Raw genomic sequence first — 19,746 nt, forward strand, 5'->3', positions numbered from 1 at the left:
AAATAGGAAAATAGCATCCTTAGATTGTGTCAAAGACATGAGTCATTTATAGTTTAGTAAGCAAGAAAATCTTTAAAATGTATAAAGATCATGGAGACTGTGTGAGAGGAAAGTTATACTGGCATAGATTTACCTTCACTATAACACCACTGTGTTAGAGAAGACTACTGCATAAAATAGAAATAGGAAAATAGCATCCTTAGATTGTGTCAAAGACATGAGTCATTTATAGTTTAGTAAGCAAGAAAATCTTTAAAATGTATAAAGATCATGGAGACTGTGTGAGAGGAAAGTTATACTGGCATAGATTTACCTTCACTATAACACCACTGTGTTAGAGAAGAAGCACTGATATATACCAAGACAACAAAGAGCTGAGTGGCTGCTATTTGAATGGTAGCTCATCTGCATTCTTCCAAACAGACCGGATACCAAAGAGAAGCTGTATGGGGTCACAGAAGAAATGAAGTGCTGAGAAATTTTTAATCACACAAAGGTGTGTAGCAAAACAGCCTTAAGTTGTAAGGCAAAATCCAAACCACACCCACAAATCTGAAGTACAGGATTTACAAATAATGGAAAAAGTGATGATAAATCTTATTTACCATAAGGAAAATGTCAGCTCATCTGCTGGACAGGAGAAAAAGTCAATTCAATGAAAAATAAAAAAGAAGAGGCGGCCAGGAATGGTGGCACACAACTTTAATCATCCCAGCTCTCTAGAAGCAGAGGCAGGCAAATGCCTATGAGATTGAGGCCAGCCTGGTCTACATATCCAGTTTCAAGCCAGCTGGGGATACAGGAAGACCCTGTCTCAAAACAAAAAAAGAAACAGAAAGATAGAGATGATCATACAATGAGGGCAGAAAACAACTGTTTTCTAAACTTTAATGAATTTAAAGGAAAACTCTCTGTCATAAACAGTAATGAAAGGATTTGTCTTGGGTCGCCACACAAAACAAACATGCCAGAGATTGCATAAAACCATCTCCAGAGAGCAAGCGCTGCTTCCTGGGATCCAATAGAATGATGATGGGGGTGAAGAAAGGTAGACAGCACACATGGCAACAGAAAGTAAAGATGATCATCTGGTCTTCAAAACACAGTGCACTGTGTTGGTAGAATGTTGAAAGAAGGCTCAATGTAACAGTATAGAAGACAAAGACAGGCTCATTACAGGAACACTTTGATCTTTAGACATAGGAAAAAGAACATAAGAGAAATCCAGTGATAAAGGAAAGGAAAGATAGACATAAATAAGACACATAATAGAAACATAGATTAAATAGACATGATGTGCAAATTATCTCCTAAATAACCATTTGTGCCCACAGATTGACACTGCTCTCAACTTTGGTCAGAGTGCCTTCTTTTTGATGTTCTCAGTGGTGATGAAGACTCATACGATTTGTCAAAGTGCTGCAAATAAGTGACTACTGAGTGTCCAGATGTAAATGGGACATGTCCAGCGGGTATGAGAGAGAGAGAGAGAGAGCACATGAAGTTAAGAAGGAAAAGTGGTTAGGGTGTAGGAGAAGAATTAGTGGAGAAGGAATGGGGGTTGTAGTTGATCAAAACAAATTATGTATATATAAATATTAACTAAAATATTTTAAATAAATATAACATTAAAAAATGTTATGGGATTGGGACTGGAGACATTGCTCGGTAGTTAAGAGGACTGGCTGCTCTTGCACAGGATGTTAATTTCATTCTCAATGCCTACATGGCAGCTAACAATCATCTGTAACTCAGTTCCAGAGGATCTGAAGCCTTCCTCTGGCCACTCCAGGCATTTCACACACAGATACACTTACATACATTCAGGCAAAACACTCATATATATAAAATAAAAATAATAAATAACAAATAAATGAATGAATAATCTAATATTAAAGTTGTTATGGGGCAATATATTTTAATATCTAATTGACATGTATGCACTTTATAAAATTACAAAAGCATATGCCTTATTAAGATAACTGTGACTCAATCAGTTGTCTCAGTGAGTATAGGTATTTGCCAATAGGGCCAGTGACCTGAGTTCAGTCCCTGGGACTCATCGGTAGAAGGAGAAAATCATCTACCAACATGAGCACTGTGGCATGAAGTCACATGTGCATACATACACACATACACACAGTAATGATAAATTAAATTAAAATAAGACACTTTTTAATGTAAGTAAAAATAAATAGGATATCTATCTGACACCCTCTAAGGATCAGGGAGTGTCACAATAGAAGGAATGAGAGAGGTGAAAGGGAGGGATGATGTAGGGCGCTGCCCTCTGGGCATGATCTGGCTGCTGCACTCTTGAACTCACAGCAGCTATGATAACTTGCACAAGAACTGCACAAAAGTGGGGCCTAGCATCTCCCTATCATGAAGGAGAAAGGGGCACATGGGGCCCCACCCCTCACTGAAGACATATAGTTTATAGTTTCTGAGAAAGAGAGAAACATTTTCTTCAGTGGTGAAGTCGCTGGTAAGGTGCCTATGCTCCTGTAAACAAACTTTCACTCATGCTTCTGTAATCAACTCTAATGAAATCATTGGGTTGCAAAAAAGAAAAACATGAAAGTAAAAGAGGATTATTAGGAAGAGGAAGGGAACCAGGAGCAGTGGGATAGAGACAAGAGGGTAACCGTGTTGGATATGGTGGAAACATAGTCATTGCGTGTGTATGAAACATCACGATGAAATCTATTATTGTCTTTAACTAATAAATGCTAGTAACTTTTAATTCAAATAATAAAAGATAAATACACACAGTGCACAGGCATGCACCCATGCACACCCACTCACAAAAAGAAATACAGGAACTATCGTTCCTTCGGATCATCTCCTAGGAAGGAACAAAGAAACTTTAGAGGCTTAGAAGCCGAATCTTTCACCAATAAAAGGAGCAAAACTTTTATAAGACACTCTGGAGAATAGATAAGGAAGACAAAAATATAAACTAATGGAAGAATATAAAAGGAAATTTACTGTGAATTTTTTTAACTTAAAATAGGAAGCATCTAATGTGTATTGAAAGAGACATAAATGCAAGAATTATCCAAATCAGGTTTCATTAGCAGAGTTGAGAAATAAGAATCAACAGGATCATCAGAGAAGTAAAAAGAGAAAATCAGCTAGCCCATCATCTTCTTGTGTCCAGTTCTTAAATATAAGATTGTGAGCTAGTGAGATGGCTCATCAGTTAAGAGTATTTGCTGTCTCTTCCAGAGATGAGTTCAGTTCCCAGCACCCATGTTAGTTGGCTCACAACCACCTATAATTCCAGCTCCAATCCAACACCCTCTTCTTGCCTGTATGGGCACCCAAGTGCACATGGCACACACACACACACACACACACACACACACACAGGGGTATGTATATATACATAAATAAAAAGTTTTAAAGATTGTACATAATAGATACTGACTAGGAAACAAGGATCATATATCTTACTTGGACAGTAATTTAAATATTAATATATTTTACTGGAAAATCTATTTTTTTTAATTTAAGAGTATCTATGAATAAAAATGACATTGCCACTTCTTGTTGTTTAGAATAGATCATAAGGGGCTGGAGAGATGACTCAGTGAATAAGAGTGCTTCTCGTGCTCGCAGGGTAACCAAGTTTGGTTCCCAGCATCCGCCTGGAAGCTCACAACTGTCTGTAACTCCAGTTTCAGGGGACTCAATGCCTTCTTCTGACCTGGGCAGGTTCCTACACACCTACAATGCACATAAACTCACAAAGGCATAGAATGAATTATAAAAGCTAGATAATCTCCATCTTTTTTTATTTAGTAGCAGGGAACAAACTTCCTGCTGAAAAAGTGATAGTTCAAAATAAAATTGCTTTTATGTATATCCTCAAATAGTACATTGAACGTACTATTTAATCATATTTGTTATTGGCATGAATATATATGTGTAACAAATCTGCAAACCCATCTACTCTGAGAATGTCAATCAAGGCACCAAATACAACGTTAAACTTTAGGCCTTAAGACCTAAATTGTAAGGCTAGTGAGATGCTCCAGCAGGTAAAGACACTTGGTGCCAAGCCAGACAATCTGAGTTCAATCTCCAGAACCCATGTGGTGAAAGGAGAGCACTGATTCCTGCAAGTTTGTCCTCTGATCTCAGAGCTGGACTATGGCATGCACATATTCATATACACACTAAATAAATATAATTTTAAAATACTTAATTATACATTCTAAATCAATATGAAAATGTATTATCAACAAGGAGGTAAATAAATAGATAAGTCAATGAAAGAAATACAACAAAATGCATATATAATAGATAATATGAATTTGGGCAGGACTAGTAAGGGAGTAGGATGGGGGAGTTTTATTGGAGGGGAGAGAAAACACAGTGATATAAAGAGGGAAAGGAGAATAATAAATTAGGAAGCGTTAAATGGGATAAAGAATGTGATAGCAGGGCAGAGAAGGGAACATGGGGAACCAACACTAAACCCATTTATAAAATCTATATGGAAACCTATCAGTATAAAAACTTCTCAAAGTATCTAAGCATACATTACAAAAACAGATTAAAAAGAGTTACCTTATAACAGGGGGACATGGCCCCTTCTGAACACTATAAACTGTAAGTTAGCAAACTAGAAGTCCAGTCAGAATTGGAATCCCTTTCTTGAAGCTGTTGACCAGATGCCCATAGACCGTACTGGCCATTGCCCTTGTTCTTGGTTACCCACCAGAACTGGATGGTAAGACCCTATTGCTGAAGACACTACATACATGAGCTATAGAAAGAACAAGGAAAAATCAAGCTGGTGCTGACTTTAAAGCTTCATCTCTACTGGCTTGGTTTTGTAGTGATTTTGCATGCTACCTGAAAAGAAATTAATCATCAACCTTATCCATCTGCAAATCATGTGAGCTACAACAATTGACCTGACAAGATATGCCCACAGGTGCAGTAGTGGCACAAATATTATGAGAGGAACCCACCACTTTCTAATTGGATCTAAGGTCCGCTTCATAAAATGGAGCTCTTATCTAATTGATATCAGACCTAGGACATGTGACTAGACCAGCCACAGCCCATGGGGCAAGCTTAATATCATTATTCTGTTGAACATATACAGTATTAAAGTGATTCCTAATAACTTATTGTTATAGATTAATGAATCTCTCAACTCTCACCAGAGAACATTCTTTATGCAGCAGATGGGATTAATGCAGAGAGCAACAATTGGACAACATGCAAAGAATAAGAGGCTATAGAATGCTTATCCCTGAATAGAAGAGTTATATCAAACATCTAGCTCCAAAGGCTTAGAAATCACTGTAAAGGTAAGGACAGAAAGACTGTAAGAGCCAGAGGTGATAGATGACCATAGGGAAACAGAAGTTTCTAGACAGATGGGAAATTCTCATATGAACTCGCAGTAATAGTGACAACATCCACAAGTCCCAGACAAAATCCCAGCATGGATATAGGGAGGTGGGTAAGAAACTCTAACTCTACCTGAGTAACTATTGGTACCCAATGGCTGCTGGGAGGGGGAGAGTCTGTCTCGTTTAAGGGTGAGCCTTTGGTAGGTTAACCAGGATCCAATGGATAGACTCACACCAAAGGGCAGTTGGGGACACAAGTTTGACTCTATAGGCCTTAATATATGTATATGATGTATATGTATATGTATGTATGTATGTATGTGTATACACACACACACACATTAGAGAACATGAAATTCAGCATGGGGGTAGCAGGTGCAAAGAGGGGAGTGTATCTAAATGTGATCAAAATGTACTGTATGAAATCTGCAAAACTCAATTAAAATGATTAAGGAAAAAATAAAAGCTAAAGATTCAGAAATAAATGCAGTAAGAGGACCAAAATCCAAACCAACTAGCCCTCTGTGCTTGTTTGAACTCCACAACAATCCCACAGATGAGATAAGGAAATCAGATGGCAGTGAAGTTAAGAGACACTGAAAAATTTATATCAGTGGCAAATGATGAAAACAGGGTACTAATCTAAACATTTCAGCCTCTGAGTCCATGCTGTCATCTACCGCACTTCAATGAGTGGTAGTTATATGTGAATTTGTACATGAAAGCACATATTCTATTCTGATGTTTATCACACTGAAGGTATTAAACAAATATGTCCTCCTTCTGTCACTAAATTGCTCACAGACACACACACACACACACACACACACACACACACACTCCACATAAACATATTTATCTCCTTCCAAGCATGGGATTATTTAAAACAGTAGTTTTCCAGGGAATGATGTTAAGCCTAAGAGAAAGGCAAGGACAGACAATTCCTTTTGCAGTGGATATAATCATTAAACCTCTACAGAATGTGAATTTAGACACCCCATTTCCTCCACCAAAATACTCAGCACCCCACCAAAAAATTACAAGGCAAATTTGTACCATCCATCTCCACACAAAATGAAACATGTGAAACTGCAACAGCAATTCACTGATGATACAACAGAAAGAAAAAGCAATCAGTAAACTTAAGTTAGAAACAACAACCATAAATAAAAGTACACATTCCTGAAAAAAATGAAATGTGGATGCCCCAAGGACATAAAAATGTCACAAATGGAATGTACGCTGAAAAAAGATGTTTCTCCCTAAACACATTAAAGGGAAAGACTGTCACATACCAGACACATAGACAGGAAAAGATGTCCTGGTGGGGTAGAGCAAGGAGCACACACCAGGCACATATGGTGATAAAAGATCAGACACTAGAATGCAAAGGAGCAGAATGACTGACCCATGTGTCATAAAAGATGACACACTTGAGATGCTTCAAGGAAGAGATGACTTATCAGAGAAGTCAGAAGGTGAAATGGGGAATGCTTTCTGAGCAGAGACAGATGCTGCCTGGTGAATTGCTCTTCTGAGTTCCTTGTTTGCTCTGACTCTTCTCCGCCTTTCCTGTTGGCGAATGGGGTGAGGGAATTATAAGGGAGCCTCATGAGATCTTCCAGTCTTACCAGCATCCCCCTTGTTTCTGCTGATTGCATTTAATAATTCATCAAAATGCTGCTTCCAAATATGCTAAAAATAGCTGTATAATTTTTATTCCAAGAGGCAAAACCAAAACCAGAAATCTAAAACTATCCAAGCAAGTCCAGGAATATACTAAGGAATTTTCCCAGAAATGGTACTATGAGACCTTTGCCATCTTGGCTTTAAGATACCATTGATGTGTGGCTGGAGAGATGGCTCAGCAGTTAAGAACACTGGTTGTTCTTGCAGAAGACAGGGGTTCGAATCCCAGCACCCACAGCTAACAACTGTCTGTAACTCCAGTTCCAGGGGATCTGATGCCCTCTTCTGTCCTCCATGGGCATTGCACGACATGGGTGCACTTACCTACCTGCAGGCAATACACTCAGACACATAAAATAAAAATAATAAAATATTTTTAAAAAGATGCTGTTGATGTGACACTTTTGCATCCACATTATGCATAAAATTTTCACTTCAAGGAAAATCCATCTTAATTCTTAAAAGTTGTCTGAGCTTAGACTTACTGTGAAAGGAGAAAAAAGTCAGTGAAATACCATACTCCTAATGAATCCAAAGCACACTAAAATCTGTAAAAATCTTGCCCAAATGATTTTCAAAAAATTAATTTATTAACCTGATTGGATGTCTGTGTCATAAAAGACTTCAACAAAATTTCTCTTGATGGCTTGGAGGGAATTACCATGGATGTGAGCTTGTGAGGACCCCACCTGTGCACTAAAGTGACAAGAAGCGAGCACTTGAAAGGTATGTCCACAAGACTGCAGAGAGTAGAAGCTTCCCTCTGAGGTGCTGTTCAGTAGCAGAGCAAAGAGGTTTGAGTCCTGCCTCTGCTTCTTAGAGGTTGTGTCAATACAGATTACCTAACCTTCTGTTACCTCTTTTATTTCTTCTGTAATAACAGGATAGTGACAGCACAGACACCACAGTGTTTTCTTAAGGACCTAACACACAGAATAACAGTTAGTACATACTAAATTAATATTACAACAATCACACATAACCTATCATAAATGTGTCCTGGCTATTTCCTGGATATACCACAAGCCTAAATAATAGTACATTTGTTGGTCAGGGTGGTCCAAGATACTCCTAAAATAACACGGGTTATTGTCACAGTTCTTGACTGCCTGCCAAAATTTGCTGAAGGCAAGACATGTTTTGGACACAAGACTTGCATTTGAACTAAACTGACATGGAAACCTCCTTCCTGAAGACTAGCTCTCGTGGTATCAGACAATAATATGTAAGCTGCCAAGGGAGTAAACCAATCAGTGGTCCTACCCAGCTATAAAGCCTGATAAACAACAATTACTGGCCCAGAAAACTGCTATTGTACTACTATTGTACTGTACTATTGGTAGAGTAGTGGCACTTTAATCTTGGGAGTAACCAACAGCTGCCTAATTGGAATTAAGGCAAGAAACTTATGTGCTATTGTAAGCCTAGTTAAATGCACACGACTGGGGAGGTCGTAGATCCTAGAGAAAAACCTACTTTTGCCACATGCCTAGACCAACATAATCTCTTACTGTATTCTAAATATGCATCCTCATATTTGCAGACAAGTGTACTTCTTATCATTCATTTAAGAGGTTTCTTCTTATAACAGATCAAAACTAACACAGAGTTTCACAACCAGTCAAACACAGAGAATAAGTGTCTATGTGATGCTTAGCCCTAAGAGACTCATTTTCAATGCAACCTCTACACATAAGATTAATGCAACACTCAGCTCTCACCAGAGAGGTTTCCTTATACAGCAGATGGTGATTCACCCAGACATCCACAATTGGCCAATGTACAGAGAACAAGAAGCTATAGAATTTTCCTCCCTGAATAGGACACCTATTTCAAACTTCTGCCTTCCAAGGCTCAAGGATTATTGTAGAAGAAGGGGTGGAAAAATTGTTAGAGCCAGAGGTGGTAGATGACCACCTCTTGAAAAAGAGTTTTCCAAACAGCTGGTCATTTACACATATGAACTCACGGCAATGATGACAGTATGCACAAGCCTCGTGCAAACTCAAACCAGACATCATGGGAAAGTAGCTTTAAAAAAAAAAACAGCCTAATGAACTTTTGGCAACTGATGGTTGCTAGGATAAGGAAAGAGACCATCTGTTCCAGGGAGGGGACTCTTGGTAGCTTGGCCAGGCTCCAGTGAATGGGCCCACACTGAGGGACACGTGAAGACACAAACTAGACTCTATAGAGTATACTGTTTATAAAGTGGGAGTACACTGAGTTGGGAAGGTGTGGCAGCAAAAGGGGAAGTGCAGATGGGGAAAGGGCTCTAAATAACCATCAGATTACATTGTATGAAAATCGCAAAAAAATTGAATAGATAGACTGTCTATAAACCGTGTTTCTTTTATAAAATGCACAAAGATTAAACAGCAATGAAAATATTTCAATGCTATAAAGCAATGAGTGAATAGTTATCTCCTTATATTACCGACACATAGCTAAATAAGTACAATGACTCTAGCTCCTAATCAATTATTTTGTCATAATTTCATGGAGAAGAACCGAAGAAACTATATCAAAACAGAAACTGGTTGTTTTTAAGTAGCCTATACTAATCAAACACTATTTAACTCATACAAGAATTAGGTTAGGATCCTAATGTAAATATTTATAGCATAATATAGAAAATTATAGACATACTATATAAGCATATTTGGTGATCTGGAATGAGAAAAGTTGCTTTCAGTGGACAAACATTGTATCATTTCAGAAGATGGTGGCATTTGCGAAGGACGGACTTCCCAGTCAGAGAAAGGATGTACATGTTTGATATCAGAAAATGGCAAAAGGACAGGACTGAGCACAATTAGGAGGGAACAAGGCACCCACTTTCTCTACACAGTGATTAAAATAGACATGTTTTTGTCACCCACAGAATCGTAACCTGACGATCATACACACAGGGTCATGTACAGTGCAATATGTGGTACTACTCTGCTACTGCCTTTCCCATAGGCTTATGGTTATCATCTATGGTGGACACAAGCCTGACGGCCTGATGAATAGAGTAAAATATATGCCAGGACCATATTGTCATGGAACATTTAAAAATATATGAACTCAAGTTTTTATTTCTTTTATCTTCTCTTCCTTCAGATATATTTTTCTTCCCACTTAAAAATTAAATGCACTATTGAAGAGGTGAGCTCGGAGTTTTCTACTCCAGCAGCCCCCTGCCATGCTTCACCCCTCTGGAACTTTAATCCCAATAAACTCTTCCTTCTATAAGAAATAAAATAAAATAAAAGCACTAGAAAGATGCATGGCCTCTTCCCACTTGTTGACATCTCCTCTGAAAGATAGGAAGCACTTTAAATTGCTTAATTGTTATTCATGACATCTACTTAGTCCTTTTCCTAGCACATGAGGCTGCTCCTTTCTGACATGTATCATATTAGTACATTTATTAATGTGCTTTAATGTTTCTAACTCCTTTATGGTTTTGAGTTCTTTGTAACTTTTTCAATTTTCAACTTCTCCCCTACTCTCTCAAAAAAAGCTGAGCTAACAAAGATTCTTGCTGAGGAATTTTTTAGAATGTTGACGTGATACAAATTTTCTATGTAGAATAATTTCTATGCGAAAAGGATTTTGAAACATAAAAGCTGTTAGATGCATTTCCTTAGAACAAGAGGCTGTTCTGTAATGTTAGTGATATGAATCTATTGATTGTCTTATGAGGCAGGGCCTTTCCTTATACCTAAATATATTAGCACATTCACTCTTCATAACAATTTAAGCTGTGCAATTTTAAAGGTAGATATTATTTTTGCATCCACACCACACAGATGAAAAACTGATGTACTATGTATGAAAAAACAACATAGCTCCTTGGGATCTGAGTCAGGCTTCAAAGCTAGACAACAGCTGCTCCCCAACACTACCAGCTGAGACCTACTGCTTCCATATCATGGCCCTAGTGAGGTACATCCTGCCCAGCATATAGGACATACTTTATGAGTACTTGCCAACTTTAATTCAATATAATATAAAGTTCTAAGATAATTATGGGTGTCAGGAGAAAAACAGATATTGTAAATGTTTGGCTATCATTCTGAGTGGCAGAAAGCATAATTAGAAATGTTGCATCTCTTGGGCTGAGGACGTGGTTCAGCAGTTAAGAGCACTGGCTGCCCTTGCAGAAGACTCAGGCTCGGTACCGAGCACCAACATGGCAGCTAAAAACCATCCATAACTCCAGCTCCAGGGGATCCAATGTCCTGTTTTGTTCTCCAAGACCATTCCACGACAAGACAAGAGTGCACTTATATATTCACAGGCAATACTCTCATACACATAAAATATTTTTAAAATATTACATATTCATTTTCTCAGTCTGCACTTAAACATGAAAGTTTAGAAAGCAGGTGCGAGATATTAGATGCTAATATATTAATTCTATTTAACCAGCTACATATTTTATACCTGTAAAAATTTGAAAGTACAGAAAAGCAGAAAATTATACAGTAATCCGTGATTTCATTACACCAAATTGACACATGTTCTTTTTCTTCTTTATATTTTGTAAAATCAATAAATAATGGAAATAATGATCCAATGTCCTTTAGGGAAAGCAATTCTTTTTCTTTGGCATGATCGATTTTTGATCAAAGATGTTGGTTTACCACCAAGAGCAAATCTGTTTCCATCCAGAGATGAACCTCTTCTCTCAGTTCACCCTTCTCCACAGCAACACATGGAAGGGGGCACAGTATCTCCAAGCCTATTCTTGACATTGTCCTGCTAAGATCAGCTTAAAAGCCAATTTAGTGTTAAACATCAGTCTGTCATGGTTTCAATTTTTCCACTTTCCATTATCTTTGAAACTAAATAATCTTTTCAGCCTATCAAATGGTCCACCTAAAGCATTATTTATATACCAGTATCTCTCAAGTCACATTGCTGAAGACCTTGAAAGTTCCCTTTGCTTTTCTCACAAAATATTTTTAGACTTCAAGATAAGTTCCAAAGAAATTCTTCACAAAGTACAAGAACCAATAAGTGTTCTTTAAGCCTCCTATCAGTCATCAAAATCCTTTAGTCTTATAAGCTGAATTGGCACATCTGTGAGAAGCTAAGCTTCATCTTTTCATTCTCTTTCATATATTCTACTTTTGGGGAAAAGTGCATAAAGCATATAAGCTTCATGCTGCTATCATCCCCATTTTTAACTTCAACAAAAAATCCTTGAAGTATCCTACACTTACGTCGTTCTCCGCCAAGTAGCTTCTAAAAAGCATTCTCCTAAGGATTCATGTGAAACGTCCTCCTCACAAGAATCATATCTTTTCTTTATGCTGATGCATGCGGAGTCGTCGGGGAAGGATAATTCAGTAGCAGAGAGTAGATCCTTCGACCTAGTCATAGGGTCACAGTGACAGGGGTATTCTGTGAAATACGAGCCATGCACAGCATCCTGGCATTTTCTGCAGCCTCGCGGTCTATACATGTGTATTTTCAATATTCCTGATACGTCTATTCCAGGAATTCAGGTAGGGTCTCATCGTCCCTTTTTTGTACTGCCTGAACCATGTTGAGGTTTTTAATTTGGGAAATTTTTTGCAAAGTCCTTCCAAAATGTATCCCTGACATTTCTCCAGATGTAGTCATCCACTCCCACTGATATCCCTACTAGGCTCTGCATAAGGAGCAGCTCACGGGGTATGTGGATTTTCCCAAGCATTGGCCCTCCTTCCTCCCCAGTTTTATTTGTTTCATCCTCAGTCAGGAGGGCAGTGAACAGAACTGAACACCTGCTTAGCTTTGGAGATGGGTGGCAAAGACAGAGCTGACTAAGTCAGCCACTGTCAAAGGGTCATCCTAATGGGTGGGCCTGCATATTTCTGGTCCAGGGATCTGAGGTAGAGAAGGGAGTGTGGGCCCAGTAGTATGCTAGTGATTGCCCATCATTCCCTGCACCACCTAGAAGCCTTCTTGGTGGGTATTGCCCAGCTGGGGTCTGAGTATCAACCCTATCAAAAAGAGGACCCTGTGGGGTTTGAGAGGGAGCATCATTCTAGATCTTTCCTCACTCTTCCCTTCTCCAGCCTCCCCTGGGTTGGGAGAACTTGTTTCTGTGCTAGTTGTTCTGGGGCTAAGGGTCTCACACCTGCCAGGAGACAGCATCTGCTTCTGCTTCATCCCTCTCCTGCTGGCTCTGGCTTTACAGAATGATTTCTGGCTTTTATGTTTGTACTATCGCTCTTCCTGCAGTCAGGACAGAATCCTGATTGCGCCCTGCCATGAAAACTAAATATAAGCAAACCCCCCCCCCCATTTTCCTGGTTCTTTGCAAAACAATTCCAATGGAGAAATAATGATATAATGAAATTTAGAGACCTATTCAATGGCCATCTTTGCTCAAAATCCAATGTATAAAGTGGCAAAAATGTGTTACAATAATATACCATCTTATTATCTTATTTTTTTTCATGTAACCATAAACATAGCTGGACCAGCTTACCAGAACATGATCCAAGAGTTCGTCACTAAGAATGGAGGCTATTTCACCCATGCTAACAGCCAGAGCTCTGAAATAGTTCAGACAATGAAACAGAACTGAGCTGAAAAGACAGTTATCTTAAATCAGAGACTATACTGGCAGGCCAGAGGCTAATTTCTAGGAAGACAAAACAGAATGGATGGCTACCTTACATATGAAGCAAGATAAGTTTTTGGTTTTTGTTTGTCTAACCTGGAATCAAACCAGAAAACAAATCAATTCATTGTGTGAAGGAGGTGAAAAATGGTAGAGGAGCCTGGAAGGGCAAGTCACTTCGTAGCCACCTAGGATTTTCCAGCCCTGGGACACCAGGGCGCTCCAGTCTTGGACATCCTCATACTCTCCCAACAAAATCATGGCCTTACAGGAGAGTCTGGAAGCTGTCATGTCATGGATGCCAACAATGAAAATTGTCTCATTGCCTATTGCATGCATAAAGTCAAAACTGAATCTTTAAACTGTGTTATTCAGACAGACAGCAATCTGGGAAGCCAGAGCCAAATCTACATGTTTTGTTAACATTCTATTGGGAACCAGAGCAAAGGCATTAAAGCAACTCAAAGTTCAGTCTTGCTCCTCTGGTTAATGGATCTTGTCTCTGGTTCAGTTTACTACATTTTAGTCTCTCTGTTCATTTGAGTGTATGTGTAGCGGGGGAGCGTCCAAAAGCACTAAGGCCATTGAGTCTTGCATTCCTCACCAACCAGTTTGGGCGGCATCCAGATTAAGTTCCACTCAGCATGAACAAGCTGTTTGGCTTGCATACATCTTAAGGTACTTCCAAAGTGCCTGTGCAGATTGCTTCCTACAGAATGAAGTACACAGGCTCTTTTAATATAGAATATAAAATACCCTTATTCCTCTCTACAAAATGAGGTGCAAAAGTGTTCTTATAATATATAATAGATGATGTCTCTATCACTGTGCCCCTATCAATAGCAGGACTTCTGAATTCTTGTCCTCATTGGTTGCACACAGGCAACAATCAGTGGATATAGAATTCTAAAACAGTGAATAAAAAACTGTTTCTATATTTTAAAATGTATCTTTTAACTAATTGCATCATTTTCAGCTCATATACTAGTCATCATCATTCTTTATATTATGATAAGCACAGATGCATATGCATACAAGCACAATAATTTAGAGATAAAGGTGCTAATAAATAAAAGGTTATAAGAACTATTTTATAGTAGCAAATACTATTCCTATTACTACTTATGTCACATTATGCAAACATTCTACATAGTATCATGCTGTTAACACAATATGACCTCTGAGTTTGAGAAAATTAATAACTTAAATGGTTAAATATCTATCTCAAGATACGACACATGGATATTGTCAATGTAGGTGGTGTACAGTTTCAGACTGGCATGTGATTCTATAGTAAACTTCTACTCAAACTGCATTGTATAGCTTGTAAAGGAGCTTTTTGTTCTTCTCCACTTACAAACCCATGCGTTGACTAAACTGTCTCCTTGACCATAAAAGTCTGGTTCAGGCATATTTTGGCACATAGGACCCCCAAGCCAAGTTCATATGCATGGTTCTGAGAGAGGTCAGAAAGTGCTATCTCTCCCTTCACGACTTAGTTAAGCTTTCTAAACATCTCTGAGTTTCTTTTCCTCATACCCAAAAGCAGTCTCACCATTCCAAAGTATTGCAAGTCTTTTAGTGGTAGTCAACCACACCAAAGGGAAGTATACTTTGTAATGACATGCTGCAGTTTGCTCCAAACTCTCTTCTGGCTTTAGAACAATATTCCACCAATGTCACACCACTCTTCTTCTGAGTTCTAGCTTCTTCCCCATTGGTTGACATTCACATCCTTGACACCTCTGCCTCTTGCTGCTGATGCTTCTCTTTGTTTTGTTACTAGAGGTTGGAAATACTCTCTCATCATGGTCCTTATGAGGATTCACAGCTTAACTGGAAGACAGGACTTGTTTCTGCAGCATGGCAATATTAAAAAGGTAATGGGGCTTTTTAAAGCTTTTTAGTCTCCACAACATAATCACAAGTTGATTACTTCCTATACTGAGAAAATGATGTTCTTGGAGAGATTCCTCTTGCTGTCCCACATCCGGTGTTCCTAGGCCCATACTGAGAGTCTCTCTTATCATAAGCATTGTTAAGGGCTTACTATTACCAGAAGGTCCACATACCTCAGTGACTTGTCCATCATCTAAAGCTAAAATCATAGCCTTCAGCATTTCTTATCACTTTCACAGAAGCCTAAGGTCGTACATTCAACCCACAATGCTGTCTCGAAAGTCGCTTTGGCCCATTAAATGGAAAACCCTCACCATGCCATGCTTTTAACACATAGTCATTGTATTTGTGGGTCTAAGTTTCTGACATTTGTCAAACCCTTAGAGGCTCTACCTTACATTAGTGGTGAGTTAAACTATATTTTTCCACTCAATTATCTTTCTTAATGGATAAACTCCACAGGCCTTTATCTATCTTTCTGCTCCTGAGTCTTTTTACATTTATCTCCATTTTTCTTATACTGAAATCCTTACACTTAGTTGTCCATAAAAAATATTTTTATAGTCTTATGAATGAAAATTATCTATATGAACTATAAAAATATTGATGTCAGGCTTTTTGTTTGTTTTTCTACTATTCTAAAAATAAATTAATTTTATGTAATCCTTAGTGGGTTTTTTGGCTTTGGATACAGCATTTTTAACCTGACGATGTCCTGCTTTTCTTTTTTTTCAATTTATTTTGAAATTTCTAATGTGTCCTCTTTTAAATCAAATTTTTCTATCTCTAGTTTTATTGGTAAGTCTACTCCTTTCAAACCTCATTGGATGGAAAAGAACATGAACTAATAGAAAATGCAATCTGCATAAAAAGTAAGATAGACCAATTACATGATGACCTACTTCCCGTAACATCACACTAATTGGTGTGTATGAATTGCTTACCTCATGCTGTGATTTCTAGTTCATATATTGAATCTGACTGATGAGAAAAAGAATTCAAATGCTATGATGTCTTGTCAAATATTCTGTCAAGCAAATCAAATGTTGCTCCCACTAATTGTTATTTCAGATAGATACTATACAGCCTTTTGAACAATGGGAGAACAAAAGAAGATAGGGAAGGAGCTGTGAAGATAAAAGAAGAGAGACTTTTCTAACAAAGAAAGGGCAGGCCAGTGCCTGAGTTGGTTTGTTAGTCTCAGGATGTTGTTTGCTATTACAGCTTCATATGAGTCTTGTCAAAGACCTGTGGCTCCAAGCACAAACACATCTGTGCCACTCGAATGCCTTTTCTACTTTAGTGTGCTTGAGAGCCTTAACTCTGATGATCCCAGGAGATCCCATGTTAGGCTGAATATGTAACTTCAATTAGCTCCAAAAATAAAAATGAAAATGTAGAAAGATAGGAAAGTCACATCCCAAAGGGAAATAACACCCTGGGTCAGCCTTTCTAGAATATGAAATCTTGGTCTAGTTCAGACAGTCAATATTCAAAATCTTGCTGCTATTTTATTTTTTCTAAAGATTTGTGACTTACCAGGATGTTTTGATATTTTGAAACTGGGAAAGGAGTTGTATAACCCGCTACTAAAAAAGGACAAAATTCTATAAAGAAACTCAGAAATAAATCCATGTATCTATAGCTAATTGATTCTTGAGAAACCCATCAAAAACATACCATACATAAAAGATAGCTTCTTCAATACTTGATCTAGGGCAATCTATATCTATATTCAGAAAAATAACTAGGCTTCTATGTATCACTGTTTTTAATAAATCAACTAAAAGTAGATCAAAGATCTACTGTGAAACTGCTTGAAGAAAACGTAAGGGAAACACTAGAAAGCATCAATATAAGGAATGATTTTGTGGATAAGACCTTGAACACATGAAAGCAAAATAATAAAACAATAGGATTATATCAGATTAAGAAAAAATTTTATAGCAAAGAAAATAATGAAGAGTGAAGAGTTCACCCACAGAATGTCAGTGGGCAAAGGGACAGAAACGGAGGATATTACATTATATGAAATAAGCCAGACAAAGACAAAGGAATACTGCAGTCTATTTTTTTCTCATATGTAAAAGCAAAAAAGTTTCACCTCAAAGAACAGGGTAGATAACGAGTAGTAAGGCCTAGGAGGGTAGAGAAGGAGCGTGGAGAAATGTTGGATAGTTGATAACAAAATACACTCCGTAGGAAGAATATACTCTATTGTTCTTCGGCAAAGTAAGGTAATTATAGTTTACAGTAATCAAATGTGTATTTTATGAAGAACTAGGATGGGTTTAAGGCCTCCAGAAACAAAGAAATGATGAGTATACCATACCAAATCCTGACCATCACAAACATATGTTGAATTATGATAATAGATTCAGTAAATATGTATAAGTATATGTCAATTAAAAAGAAACAAACAGAGGCTGGGGATATGGCTCAGTGGGTAATGCTCGCTCTTTCCACACAAACGTGAGGAACTGAGTTTAGAGTCTCAAAAGTCATGTAACATCAAATGCAGTAGTACACATCTATAATCTCAGAGCTCCTACAGTTAAGTGAGAGGTCACGACAGGATCCTGGCGTACGCAGTGGTAAACAGTAAGGGACCCTGTCTCAAAGTGGAAGGCAAGGACTGATATCCAAGGTTGTCCTCTGACCTACACACATATGCCATAACATGTGCACACTTTGCGCTCACACACAAATGTGCATTTACAAGCAAAGATTAAAAAAGAAAAGAATAAACATTTAAAATGTATATGTATATGAAGCAGATCTCAGACAACAGACTAAAAGTATACATATTAAGATGAGCTGTACATAAGAAGATCCTTGCTGTTATGAAGGCTACTGCTGTCCCAAGTAGAAAAGGTATAGTCACTAGACCATGCCTACAAAACCGGGCTGCCTATAAAGACTCCTTTTTAAAGAGATAGATAGAGAAGGAAATGCAGGCAAGGAAAAGGACCAGAAGATTAAGGACCTAAAAGTAATAAAACACTAGTAGGGTTGGCTTTTGGAACAGATCATCTACACATTACCCCACCACTTCTCTGTGACTCACCAGTCATGAATCTAGGCTAGAATTCAGGGACAAATTAAGACAGTAACATGAATATTATTTTATATTTTATTAATGAATCTCAGCCTATCTAATTGCAGTTTACATTTCTGTAGGCACCTTTATTTTCTATAGCAGAAAGTTCAAGTTTTAAAAATTCTCTCACTAGCTGGATTCTCCATCTCTTTTCATCTTCAAGCTCATAACACTCCATTGCACTCAACTGCTACATGTACTTCCCTACGCACACCAAGATTTTTGCTCTTCAGGGGGCTGGAGAGATGGCTCAGTGGTTAAAAGCACTGGCTGACTGTTCTTGCAGAGGACCCAGGTTTGTTTCCCAGCACCCACATGACAACTCACAATCTTATTTGTACCTCCAGTTCCAGATGATCCAGTGCCCTCTTGTGGCTTCTTTGGGCATTGCATGACGTGCAGGCAAGACACTCATACACATAAAAATAATTTTTTTTTTCTTTTTGAGACAGGGTATCCCTGTAGCCCCAGCTGTCCTGGAACTCACTATGTAGACCAGGCTGGCCTTGAACTCACAGAGCTCCACCTGCCTCTGCCTCCCTAGTGCTGCAATTAAAGGAGTGCGCCACCATGCTTTTTTTAAAGAAAGAATTTTGCTCAATGTGTTTTCCTTTGTTGCACAGTCAAGAGGTTCTGAACTTATATCTACCTTTGTGTCCTTGTAAACCACTGAGATTTCCCATGTCAGTCTACTTTTACATCTTTGAAACCTTCCCTAGTCTTCTCCTCTGAAAAAGAAACTACTTACTTTTCTCTTATACACTCCAAAGTCACTTATGTATTCGATTTCATACCGTGTTTTGATTATGTTTAAGTGGTTTTGGTTGACATGAATTTTGAAATTCATGATAAAAGGATATGACATATAGTACTAATCAATGACTGCTATGTGAATAAATTGGATAAATGTTTAGAGAATCATAATAGCCAATTTAAAAGAAGTTAATAAAACAGATAAAATACTTATTCTACTTATGATTTTAGGTTGGCGATATGACAAATCAGAAACAAGGAAAAACCTTTACAACATTTATTCATTTTAATTGTTCCTATTTCTTTCCTATCGAAGACAATTT

The sequence above is a fragment of the Nannospalax galili genome, unplaced genomic scaffold (assembly GCF_000622305.1).
Source record: "Nannospalax galili isolate Female #2095 unplaced genomic scaffold, S.galili_v1.0 scaffold227, whole genome shotgun sequence".
NCBI classification, from domain to species: Eukaryota; Metazoa; Chordata; class Mammalia; order Rodentia; family Spalacidae; genus Nannospalax; species Nannospalax galili.